Genomic DNA, 11,924 nt, shown 5'->3' on the forward strand with positions numbered 1-11,924 from the left:
TCTACCTCAGAGAAGGCAACTCAATTTCTCTTGGAAGGTATGTTAGGCATGGTTCTCTAGGGAAACAAAACCAGGACACTTATTGATTTTATATATATATATAATGTATATAAATAGCTTTATATAGTGAGAAGGAATATAACAAAAATTATTCCACACAGCAGTACAAAGGTTAAACTTACTTTTGTAGAACAGTTAATATATTGAAGATCTTTAAATTCACAAGGGCCACTGGTCCAAGGTCAAAAAAAGCAGTCAATGGAATCTGGCAAGACAAGCAGAGTCTGCCCAGCAGGCAGCAGGCAGCAGGCAGCAGGGTGGGGCAGCAACAGCCAGTAGTGAGAGAGTGTAAAGAAGCAGGCCCTGAAGGAATCTCAGACTCTAGCAGTACACACCAAGTCTGGTTGGCTTGGCCTGCAGGTAGTGCAATATATGATTGAGGCAAAGGACTAGCTCAAGCAGCAGCATGCTGGTCAAATCACCAGGGAGAAAGAGAGAAGGAGGCCAACTTTCGAAAGCATTTATCCTGGTTGCCCTTCAATCAAGCTGCAACCTGACTAAACACTGCCCACGTGATTCTACGGAAGCCTAGTTGGCACAATAAACCTAACTATCCCAGAGGATAAACCAGGTGGGGCAGCCTGTTGGGGGGATGAATGCTCAACATTAGCTATGCAGACCAACGGGAGAATAAACCTGTTTTCATGTTCCTAACAGGATACTTTTAACCTGCTTGGTGTGTTTGTTTATTTGCCCCGTGGGTGACCCAGGCCATGTACTATCGACAACCAGGACTTTAGACTCCTTTTGAGGTACACATTTTTCATGGGGCACATTAAAGGATCCGATTTGGGACTCCCACTAAGTGAATTGGAATTTACCTTAAATACACCTGTTGCAGATTAAAGCAACTGAAATACTTCATTGAATTTAACACTAAATGCCCTCATATGAGAAGTAAATTATCAGTATTTAAGATCAGCGATTCTCAACGTGTGGGTCATGACCCCTTTGGGGTCGAATGACCCTTTCACAGGGGTCACCCAATTCATAAGAGTAGCAAAATTAGTTATGAAGTAGGAACAAAAATAATTTTATGGTTAGGGGTCACCACCACATGAGGAACTGTATTAAAAAGTCGCAGCATTAGGAAGGTTGAGAACCACTGCTCTAAGACTAAGGATGTGAATATCATTGGACTTTGGTTCAAAATTCTTGATTTTAGGGTGCCCAATAAATGGCAGTTCACAATTACCATATGTTTTCTATTTTCATACTCTTTGACTTGTTAATTAAATGTTTAAATCCAGTAGACATACTATGCCTTTGTGAATGAGCCTTACTGAAAATTTTCCCTATTTCTAACTGTTTCTTTTTTTTAAGGGTTTAACAGTGCATGCTTTTTATTCTCTTGCTTTGTGAGCTTATATATATATATAAAAAAAAAGGGAAAACCCTGAACATTTGTTATGCCTCTTGTGTTTAAAATTTATATATATATTTAAAAAGATAGCCACTAATTTGCTTGGGTACCGTGGTCTGTTACTTTAAAGTTTATTTAAGAATGTTTTTTAAAATAAGAACAACAGGTTCAAACAATGACTACCCCATTCCAGAATTTAAGCAGGAGACAGTAGTCTCAAATAAAATTATGGCAGCAGTTCAAATATGACCAAAGTAAATGTGTATTTTCTGAACACAGCTAGAACTCTTAGCAAGGCTAAGCCTAAATCAAATCTGAAACACATTTGAAAAGAAAATGCACAAAAACCAAATAGGAAATTTGAGATGTTTTTCATTGAAGGTAAATCTTAATTCTATTAAACTCACAAATATACTGATTGAAATACCCAGTCCTAGTTGTGATCTAAAACACACATTGTAAACATACAAATATCTATTCTCTCCATGTGTCAGCGCCCATTCGTATCATGGTTTAGAAATGGGAGAGTGGATTCCGCTTAAACTGCAAGTCAGTAGGTGTTTCTTTACAGCTAACTAGCAAAATTCATACGAAATCATGATTAAAAATGATCTTCTTTACTTGTTACCTCACAAGGAAACACCTTCAAAACTACATTTTGTTAACATTTCTGTAATAAAATGTAGAAAAGCTGAACTACACAAATATTGAAAAGTTAAAAATTCCTTAATTTTTTATTCCTGGTACCACTGCCACAATTTACAGGGCAATATACCTGATATAATGAAAAGAAAAAGGAAAAGCTACAACAGATAAAAGACCTCCGGAATGTACATCTCCTTGACACTCCATTGTATCTGTCAATAGCTGCACTTTTGGCAAACTGCCCCCGACAGTCCTGAGCAGGAAGGGCTTCCTGTTGAAGCTGCAGTAACTTTCTGACTGCGGATCGGATCGTGGCTCCTTCTGTGGCAGACTTTGCCAGTTGCTCTACGCACTCAGGACGGCTGTCTCGGAGTGACCTGCAGCTTTCCTGACAGCGCCTCGCTCTCTCTCCTGCTGACAACTGGAGTCCTTTTCTTGGGAAGTTTTAGAGCCCTCCGTGACCACCACTGTCACCACCAGAGCCATAACCACCACCCGGAATGACTGCCAGAGCTTCTTCCACCAAAACTAACTCCCCCCCACCCTTGGGTCCATAATTTGATTTCTGTTGTCCACTGTAATTTCCACAATCATTATAGTTCCCACAAACACCCTAGTTACCACCGAAAATTTCCTCCCTCATTGCAACCATCATACCCTCCACCTCCACCACCATATCCACCACCTTGGTTCCATATCCTGGTCCTCCACCACCATAGCCCCCTCTACTACTGTAACCAGGACCTCTGCCATAGTTGCCACCAGCACCTCCAAACCCCTTATAACCACCATCACCTCCTCCATAACTCCCTCTGCTGCCACCACCTCCACCACCATAGCCTCCTCTTCCACTAAAGTTCCCACCGGGACCAAAGTTACCTCCAGCACTTCCAAAGTTTCCTCCTCCACGGCCTGTAGAGTTGCCAGCTCCACCTCCACGACCTCTCCGATCCAGCAGCCTGCATCTCTTGTTTCGACGGACCCTTTTCACGTCACAGTCATGCCCATTAACAGTGTGATATTTCTGAACAACAATTTTATCAATGGTATCATCATCAAAGGTTACAACGGCAAATCCTCCCTCTTTTCCACCCTGCCTGTCCTCCATGACTTCTATGGGTTCACTCTTGCCGTACTTTTCAAAGTAGTCTCTCAAATTTTATTCTCTGTCTTTTTTTATGCCACCAACAAGCATTTCCTTCACTGTTCAATGGGCACCAGGCTTCATGGAATCCTCTCTTGAAACAGCTCTCTAAGGTTCCACCACACGCCCACCAAGCTTGGGGGCCAGGCACACCCTGCTTCTTCCACCTTTTCAACACAAAAGGAAGTTACTTTAAGACTTCAGGTGCTATATATTTTGGTAGCCGGGCACTCTAAGCTTTCTTCACCCCCATTTGCTTGTACACCCATTCTCTTCAGCGGCTTGAGGCGCTATATCTTTTGGTAGCTGGGCACCATCAGCTTTCTTCACCAAATTTGCTTGTGCACCCATTGTCTTCAGCAACTTCAGGTGCTATATCTTTTGGTAACCAGGCACCATCAGCTTTCTTCACCACATTTGCTTGTGAACCCATTGTCTTCAGAGATCGTGCCAGGAAGGTGATCATCTCAGACTGCCCAATTGTTATAACAAAGTGTTCTTTTGTTGAGGGAGTACTTGTGAAGGGGCCCTCTGTTCTTCTGTTTTCTTAGCACTCAACCTATAAATATATGTACATAGATCTATTCCCCCCTCATCATATGTATATTTACATCTTTATATGCCTATATTTAAATCTCCATGACTACCCTTTGCCTCCTAGTCCTTTCCTCTATTTCTTTGTACTTTCCTCTTGTCCCACTATCATGTTCTGCCTTCATTTGGGGTTTAGGAATTCCTCTCGGTTGCATTGCCCTTGATCCAGCCCTGCCAGACCTCCCACACCCTCCTCGACACTGATTTTGGATCACTTGTTGTTTCCTTGTCCCTGGGCTTGTTAACCCATTTCCTTTCCCCTGCCTCTCCTACCCCCTTGTCCCCCTGGAACTGTCATCCCATTGTTGTCTCTTCTGGCTTGTTTATTCCACCTATCCCTTCCAGGTAGACAAGCTATGTACTATCACAAGACTGATTACAATGAGGCAACAACAGAAAGTAAAACTATAGCTACAACAACAACAACAACAACACACACACAAACATACATACAACTAGTTCAGGGTCTGTTTGTTGTCCTTCAGGGGTGCTTTCCAGTTGAGTCTGATGGGGTGTCATGCCCTGGCACAGCCTGTATCCCTGGGGACTTCATTGTTCTGCTCTCCCCACTGCTCAGCTGCATGCCCACAGAGGCTGGCGTTGGCGTGGTGAACTCATGGCGGGCACAATTCCCACCATGTGTCTCTAATGTTGTCCCAAATGATGCTATGGGTAAATGAGGAATGCTGTGGAGCAGCCATCTACCTGAAGAGACAACAAAACCCACATGGAAGAAGCACATCAGCCTGTCCTGACTTGATTGCTGAGGACAAAGTGGGTACATAAGCAAAAGTGGCGAAGAAAGCTAATGGTGCCCGGCTACAAATGATATAGCATCTGGGGTCTTAAAAGTGTGATGATAAACAGGCAGCCATCTAGCTAAGAAACAACAAAGCCCACATGGAAGAAGCACACGAACCTACTCTGACACGATCGCTGAAGACAAAGCGGGTGCATAGACAAATGTGGTGAAGAAAGCTGACAGTGCCTGGCTGTCAAAATATATAAAATCTGGTGTCCTATAGGCTGGAAGATAAACAAGGGGCCACCTAACTGAGAAACAACAAAGCCCACATGGAAGAAGCACACCAGCCTGTGAGATCACAAGGCGTCGTAGGGATCAGGTATCAAAAATTCAAAAAAATCATAGCATTGTGAATGAAGGGGAGTGCAGAGTGGGGACCCAGGGCCCATCTGTGGGAAATTTGACATTCTCTTGGAGAAGGTCTCCAGGAAGAAGACAAGCCAGTCAGGGTGCATTATAGTAACAGTGAAATATGCAATTTCCCTCTAGTTCTTGAATGCTTCCTCCCTCCCCCCCCCCCCCCAACTATCATGATCCCAATTCTACCTTACATATCAGGTTGGAGGATGTTCACTGGCACAGATAGGAACTGGAAATACAGGGAATCCAGGACAGATGAACCCCTCAGGACCAGTGGAGAGAGTGGCAATATCGGGAGGGTGGAGGGAAGGTGAGGAAGAAAGGAGGAACAGATTACAAGGTCTACATATAACCTCCTCCCTCGGGGACAGACAGCTGGGAAGTGGGTGAGGTGATATGACCAAATGGTGTGAGATATGACAAAATAATAATAACTTGTAAGTTATCAAGGGTTCAGGAAGGGGGAGCAGCGAGGGAGGGGAAAAATGAGGAGCTAATGCCAAGGGCTCAATTAGAAAGCAGGTGTTTTGAGAATGATGATGGCAACATATGTAAGAATGTGATGGACACAATTGATGTATGTATGGATTGTGATAAGAGTTGTATGAGCCCCTAATAAAATAATTAAAAAAAGAAGAAGTCACAAAACCAAAGTCCCTGGGACGTTTTGTTTTGGGGGTTTCTCATCACCACACAATCTGTGAGTGTGCCCCATTTCTCAAAATAAACTATCATCTGTAGTTTCTAAGCTCAGACCACCAATAAACACAACTGCTCAGATTCCTTTGGCTCATGACCAACCCCAACCCCCCACATCCTCACTTGGTCTGGGGGGTACCGGGCAGCAGTTTTACTTCCATTTTGAGACTGGTCTCCAACTCCATTTCTTTAAAGAGTGTATAGTTACTTAAATTTCTAATTTGTACAAATCAAGTATTCATGTATTTTATTAAGTTATTTAAATTGATACCATTGGATAAATTAATTATAATATTAATAGAGTTACCATATGACCCTTAGAAATAATTTATATTTTCCAATAAAATAGTAAGATGTCTTTAAAGCAAACCATGGATATATATATATAATAGATATATGAATGGATTTTGAGATTGCATTTAATCATAATTATAATCTAAGAACACTTAGTTCTTATAATATGGCATTGCTCAATACTTGCCTTAAAGAATACATCACTGAAGATATGGGCACTATAGCATTTGAGCTCTTAAAAACTTGTCATAAAACAAGCAGCTACTTAAGTGAGGCATCAGCGAAGTCCATTTGAATTAGCCCACCAGCCTGTGTGATCCAAGGATTGTAAATAATAAAATGTAAATTTAAAGGAGGGAACTGTAATAGAGCTTAAATTGTGAACACTCAGCATAGGTCTCTGGGTGACAATGGAAGCCCCAAACCTAATTGCCGAGTCCCCTATGTGGATTAAGCTTCTGCTGGTTCTTCCCTGACTCTGCACCGAATATGGAAATGGCCTTTTTACTAGACAGGTTCATTGTAGGATTGATTACTACTATTGTAATTAGATTAGAATATGACACTCTGATAATTGATCTCTCTTTTGATCCAATCTATGTTTGTTCTGTTTTTTAATATCATCTCCTTTTTTACAAATGAGGTTTTTCTGTTCTATTCTGCCATTGCTGTTGGGTTTTTGTTTTGTTTTAATTTTGTATGATTTTTGTATATGAAATCCACTAAAGATAAATCTATAGTGATAACAAGTGAATTAATAGTTTCTTCTGGTCATGGTAGGAGAGATTGGGGGGAAAGGGAAAGTTAACAACAATGAGTACAAGGAAGAAAAATGTCCTAAAATTGAGTGTGGTGATGATTACCCAATTCCTTTGAACGTGATTGAATGACTGAGATATAGGATATGCTAACTATATGTCAATAAAATTGTTTACAAATGGTGGGCTAGGTAGACACAACACCTAGAAGCTCTCCCACAAAGAGCACTAATCACTGTCATTGAGTCAATTCCAACTCCTGGTGACCCTGCGTGACAGAGTAGAACTGTTTCCACGACTGCAAATCATTGGGGGAACAGATAGCCTAGTCTTTCTCCTATAAAACAGCTGGTTGATTAGAACTGCTGACCTTGTGATTGGCAGCCCAATAAGTAATAACAGATAGGCGAGACAAGATGAAATGCATACAGATGATAATATCAAAACCCCGAGTTTAAGAAGAAAGCATAGAGAAGTGGATCGCATAGAATTAGAAGAAGCAAAACAAAAGTGAAGGAGAGAGGCAAGAGAAAGAAAACGGGGGCATTCTCAGCTGGCACAAACAGCATGGCCGTTTTGAACTATTGCAAGCAGCCTTCCTTTAAGACGGTGGTCCGAATGCCCAGACACACACCATTGCCTGGTAATGAGAAAGGGGGAGTCCTCCCTTGTTCCCGACCTCCTCCTAGTGACCAGAAAGGTGGCTATCCCCATCCTCACACACCTGGTAACCAGTAAAACCAGCACCCCAGTACAGTTTCTGCTCTGCCTGAGGCTGGGCTGCATCCTTGTAGACTGTGCTCCTAGTGCACCAACCACACTCTGACAGACCAGCAGCAAACGCAGTGCTGAAAAAGCAGTCTGTTGTCAACAATCGTACGCAAACAATAACATTTTCCCGTTACAACCTGCCCAGCCCTCGGCTGTGGCGTGGGCACCAGAAGAGTCTTCTGTGAACAATCATACTGACTTCAGGCACAGTTTTTTTGTCTTTTTAAATCCTTCAAAAACATAGTTTCCTTTCTTCCCCCAACCCTGCATTCTTCTGTCTCAATACCCTCTCCTTCTCCCTCTTCCTGTTCCCACCCCTGTCCTTGGTCTCTTCTTGTCATAAAAATCTTCTCTTTGCGTGTAAAAATATTTCTCTTGCTTTGCTTTTCCTTATAAAAATGGTGTCATCAAATCTTTATCTTTGTAAAACTGACTTAGTTTGCTAAGCATAATATTCTCTAGTGTTGTCCATGTCTTGCAGTGTTTAGGAGAATTGTCATTGTTTTTTATTGATGCATAGTATCCCATTATATGATTGTTTATCCTTTCCTCTAGAATTAGAGCTTTTGGTTGTTACCATGTTTTTGCTTTTTGCTATTATGGAAATTGCTGTAATATAACAGGTGTGCATATGTCTGACCATGTTGTATTGTTTTATTCTTTTAGGGTATGTACCCAGTGTATACCCAGATTGCTGGATCATACGGTAATTGCATTTGCATTTGTGGAAGGAAGTGCCATACTGATTTCCATAGCAGGTCTACAGTTTCACCAGCAACATAAAAGTGTTGTGAGCACTCCACATCCTCTACATTTATTATTTTCTATTTCATTTAATTTGGCTAAAAGTGTCCTCATGAGTTGGTATTGTATTGTTTCCATTTGTGTTTCTCCTCTTGCTAATGAATATGAACTTTCCTTCATATGGTTGTTATGAAATTATCTATCCATGTCTTGTGCCCATTCTTTGATTGGGTTATTTGTATTTTTCTTCTTAAGATGTTATTTTCTATTAGATTTAGGAGATTTTCCCTCTTTCTCTTCCCATCACCCTCCTCCCCAAATCTGTGGGTTCTTGTAAATATGTCATAATCTTGGCTCATTCTCAGTCTCTGTCCTGTCTCCGATGATGTGGATACTTTTCATTTTGTTCAGTACTGTGTTTATACCTTGTATTAGGGTCCTTAAATTTGTTCCCATTTTGTTGTTGATGGTCTTCATGACTGTATGCTTTATATTTAGGCTTGTGATCCATGTTGAGTTAGTTTTTATTCATAAATGTGAGCCACATGGCTCCTGCTTACACATGGATCCTGTTTCATTCTTTTGGAGATGAAGAGCCAGTTTTTCATGACCATTTGTTGAAAAGGCTATCTCTTTCTCACTTCATGCGGTTTAGTCCTTTATCAGAGGTTAGGTGTCTATGGGTTTTGGTTGCATTTCTGGGTTCTCAATTTTAACCCATTGGTCTTCACATATATCACTGTACCAGGCTGTTTTGATTGCTGTGACTATATAATAGATTTTAAAGTTTGGTAGTGAAAAAACTCCTACTTTGTTTTTATTTTTTAATACTGTTATATTTGTCCTGGGTTTCTTTCCTTTCAATATAAAGTTGGTGATTGTTTTTCCCATTTCTTTGAAGAATTGTAGTAGGATTTAGATAGTAAATGTGTTGAATTTTTAAGGTAGTTTAAATAATATTTTCAAAATGTTTATTCTGCCCATCCAGGAACATGGGAGCTTGTTCCATTTGTGTAAATTTTGTTTTGTTTATTATAGGAATGTTTTATAGTTTTCCTTGTGTAATCTTTTGTTTCTCTGGTAAGATTTATTTCTAAATATTTTATTTTTTGTTTAGTTATAATAAATGGCATGTCTTGAGCATGTATAAACTATTTCCCAATTAAAGTACATGAGGAAAGATGACATGTAGGTTGGCAAGAATTCCATCTAGGAGCAAGTTCCCCTTCTACCTGCATCCTATGCTTCCACCCTGCTTTGCAATCTCCTTGGCTGGAAGAGAAGTTCTGCCAATGCCTTATTTTTCTACTCTTCCCACCTTGCCTTAAAAAAAAGGTTTATTTTTCTACTTTTCTTTTTTATTTTCTCTCACCCTCTTTCTTTAAAAAATTTTTCCTTTGCTAATTTTTCTCTTCCTAATTTCTTTTCTTGCTAGTTTTATGCACTGTATTTTCTTTTTCTCTAGTTTTATTTGTCCTTTAATATCTCATTCCTTAGAGTTATTAAATTATCTTTTGTCATTGATTTCCTGCTTTCTTCAATTAATATTCATTTTGGGTGTTTGGGTTTTGTTGTTGTTACATGTTTTCTCCCTCCATATCCTCCGTCATTTTTATGTTAATGGGACACAGAAACATTGTCCAAATGAGCCAGCCAAACTTGTATCTCCTGTAGCCGTACTTATGGGAATTGGCCACTCTTCACACCTGTACTGCCTGATCACAGATAAAGAGATGCTAACACCAGGAAACAATGACCTTACGTGTGCTACTCAAAGAGTGAGCAGAGAAGAACTATGGGCACACTAACATTCTCTATCACACACAATAGAAAACAGGTGGCGAGTGCCTAAGATAACATGAAATGTAGTCATCAATTAACTACAACACCACCACAATGACTCACCTAAAAAATTGAGACATATTGACTCAAACAAGTGACTGAGTTGCAGAGCCAGATTACCTTTCGAGTAAGAAATGTCATTGCTACTATCTGATAAGAAAATATTTTACATGCTTTTTAGATTCTATCAGCCAATTGAGAAAATATTGAGAACATTGAGGATAAAGTCAAGGAAAATCTAGAAAAACTAGTATTAAAAAATACAAGAACAAACTGGAAAATAAATGAAAAATTGAAACTGTAAAAATAGCTAATTAAAATCCAGAAGTTTAATACTAATATTTTTGAAATAGATCAAACATTAGAAAAACAAAGAAACCTGTCTAGAGAACTGGCCATAGTTCAAGACATCAGGTCAGCTCCCTAGATCACAGACATATAGAGGACAGCACTAAGAAAGAGTTCGGAGAGAGCAGCTGGATCCACAAAGCCCCTCAGGGACTTCCAGAAGGAAACTTCTGACTCAGGGGTCAGCACTTGACACCTCATCTGGACTGGTCAGGGAATATTCACAAAGGTCAGCAGTTAGACCTGGAACTATTTATATGTTTGTTTTATATATATATAATATTTATATATATTATTATTATTGGTGTCTATCTACATAAGATGAACAGGTTAAGCAATCCCAAGGATAAAGCCATGGAACTAACAGTTGGGGGTGGGGGAATATGGGAGAGGAGAAGATGGGGGAGGGGAGCAGTGAGCCAATTACTTCAGGGACAGGGAGATAGCAAGGGATCTAAAATTGATGGTGAGGAGGGTGTGGTGTCCCTGGCAGGGTTTAATCAATTGTAATGTATCTGAGAGGAATTACTGAGAGGTGAATGAGAGTTAAGCATGATAGTGGGACAGGAGGAAAAGAAGAAAAAAAGAAAAAAGAAAGGAAGGAAGGAAAAACTAAGCAGTAAAAATTATATATAGATATATATAGATATATAGGTATAAATATAGATATGTATATATTCAAAGATAGGTGTATTTATTTAGATATGATATATAGGTACATATAATAGGGATGCAGACAGACTTTGGGCCTCTACTTAAATCCTACCTCAGTCCAAGAATGGTTTGTTCTAATAATGTGGCAATGTAGGCTACTCATCTTCCCAGCACAATCACTAAACACAAAATGGGTGCATATGCAAATGTGGTGAAGAAAGCTGATGGTGTCTAGCAATGAAAAGATATAGCGCCTAAGTTCTTAAAGGCTTGACGTCAAACAAGTGGCCATCTAGCAAGAAAGTAATAAAGCCCACATGGAAGAAGCTCGCCAGCCTGTGTGATCATGAGGTGCTGACAGGAAAAGGCATCAGAAGTTTAAAAACAAGCAATCAAACTGATATGAAGGAACATAGGCAAGGTGGAGACCCAAAGCCCACCTGTAACACAATTAGTCCCTCGCCGAAGGGATCATCTATCCAGGGTACAGAATAGCACTGTTGAAACACACAACTATCCTCTAGTCCTTTTAAATTTCATCCTCCCACGATTATGGTCCTAGTTTTACCTCACTAATCTTGCTAGACTTACCTATGTGTGTGGGTACAACCAAGACCTTTCGACGCACAGATTTCAAGATAGAGTAGCCCCTCAGAAGTAGTAAGGGGAGTATTGACTTGCTGTGGGAAGAGAGGGGGAGTGGGGCGGGGGGAGGTGGAATAGACAGCTCTGATGACTCTACAACACCACAGAATGGACATCAAAACTTAAGGAGAATGTACATGGGCTGGTGTAAGTTAAGGGAAAAATTAATATATAAAATATATTGAGGGTTCAGGAGGG

General features: G+C 40.2%; 1 pseudogene; it reads right to left on the reverse strand.

Annotated features, from left to right (window-relative positions):
* Positions 1-2,513: 2,513 nt before the first annotated feature.
* On the reverse strand, positions 2,514-8,748 carry LOC142455426 (heterogeneous nuclear ribonucleoproteins A2/B1 pseudogene; annotated as a pseudogene).
* Positions 8,749-11,924: the final 3,176 nt, after the last annotated feature.

This window comes from Tenrec ecaudatus, chromosome 8, assembly GCF_050624435.1.
Source record: "Tenrec ecaudatus isolate mTenEca1 chromosome 8, mTenEca1.hap1, whole genome shotgun sequence".
NCBI classification, from domain to species: domain Eukaryota; kingdom Metazoa; phylum Chordata; class Mammalia; order Afrosoricida; family Tenrecidae; genus Tenrec; species Tenrec ecaudatus.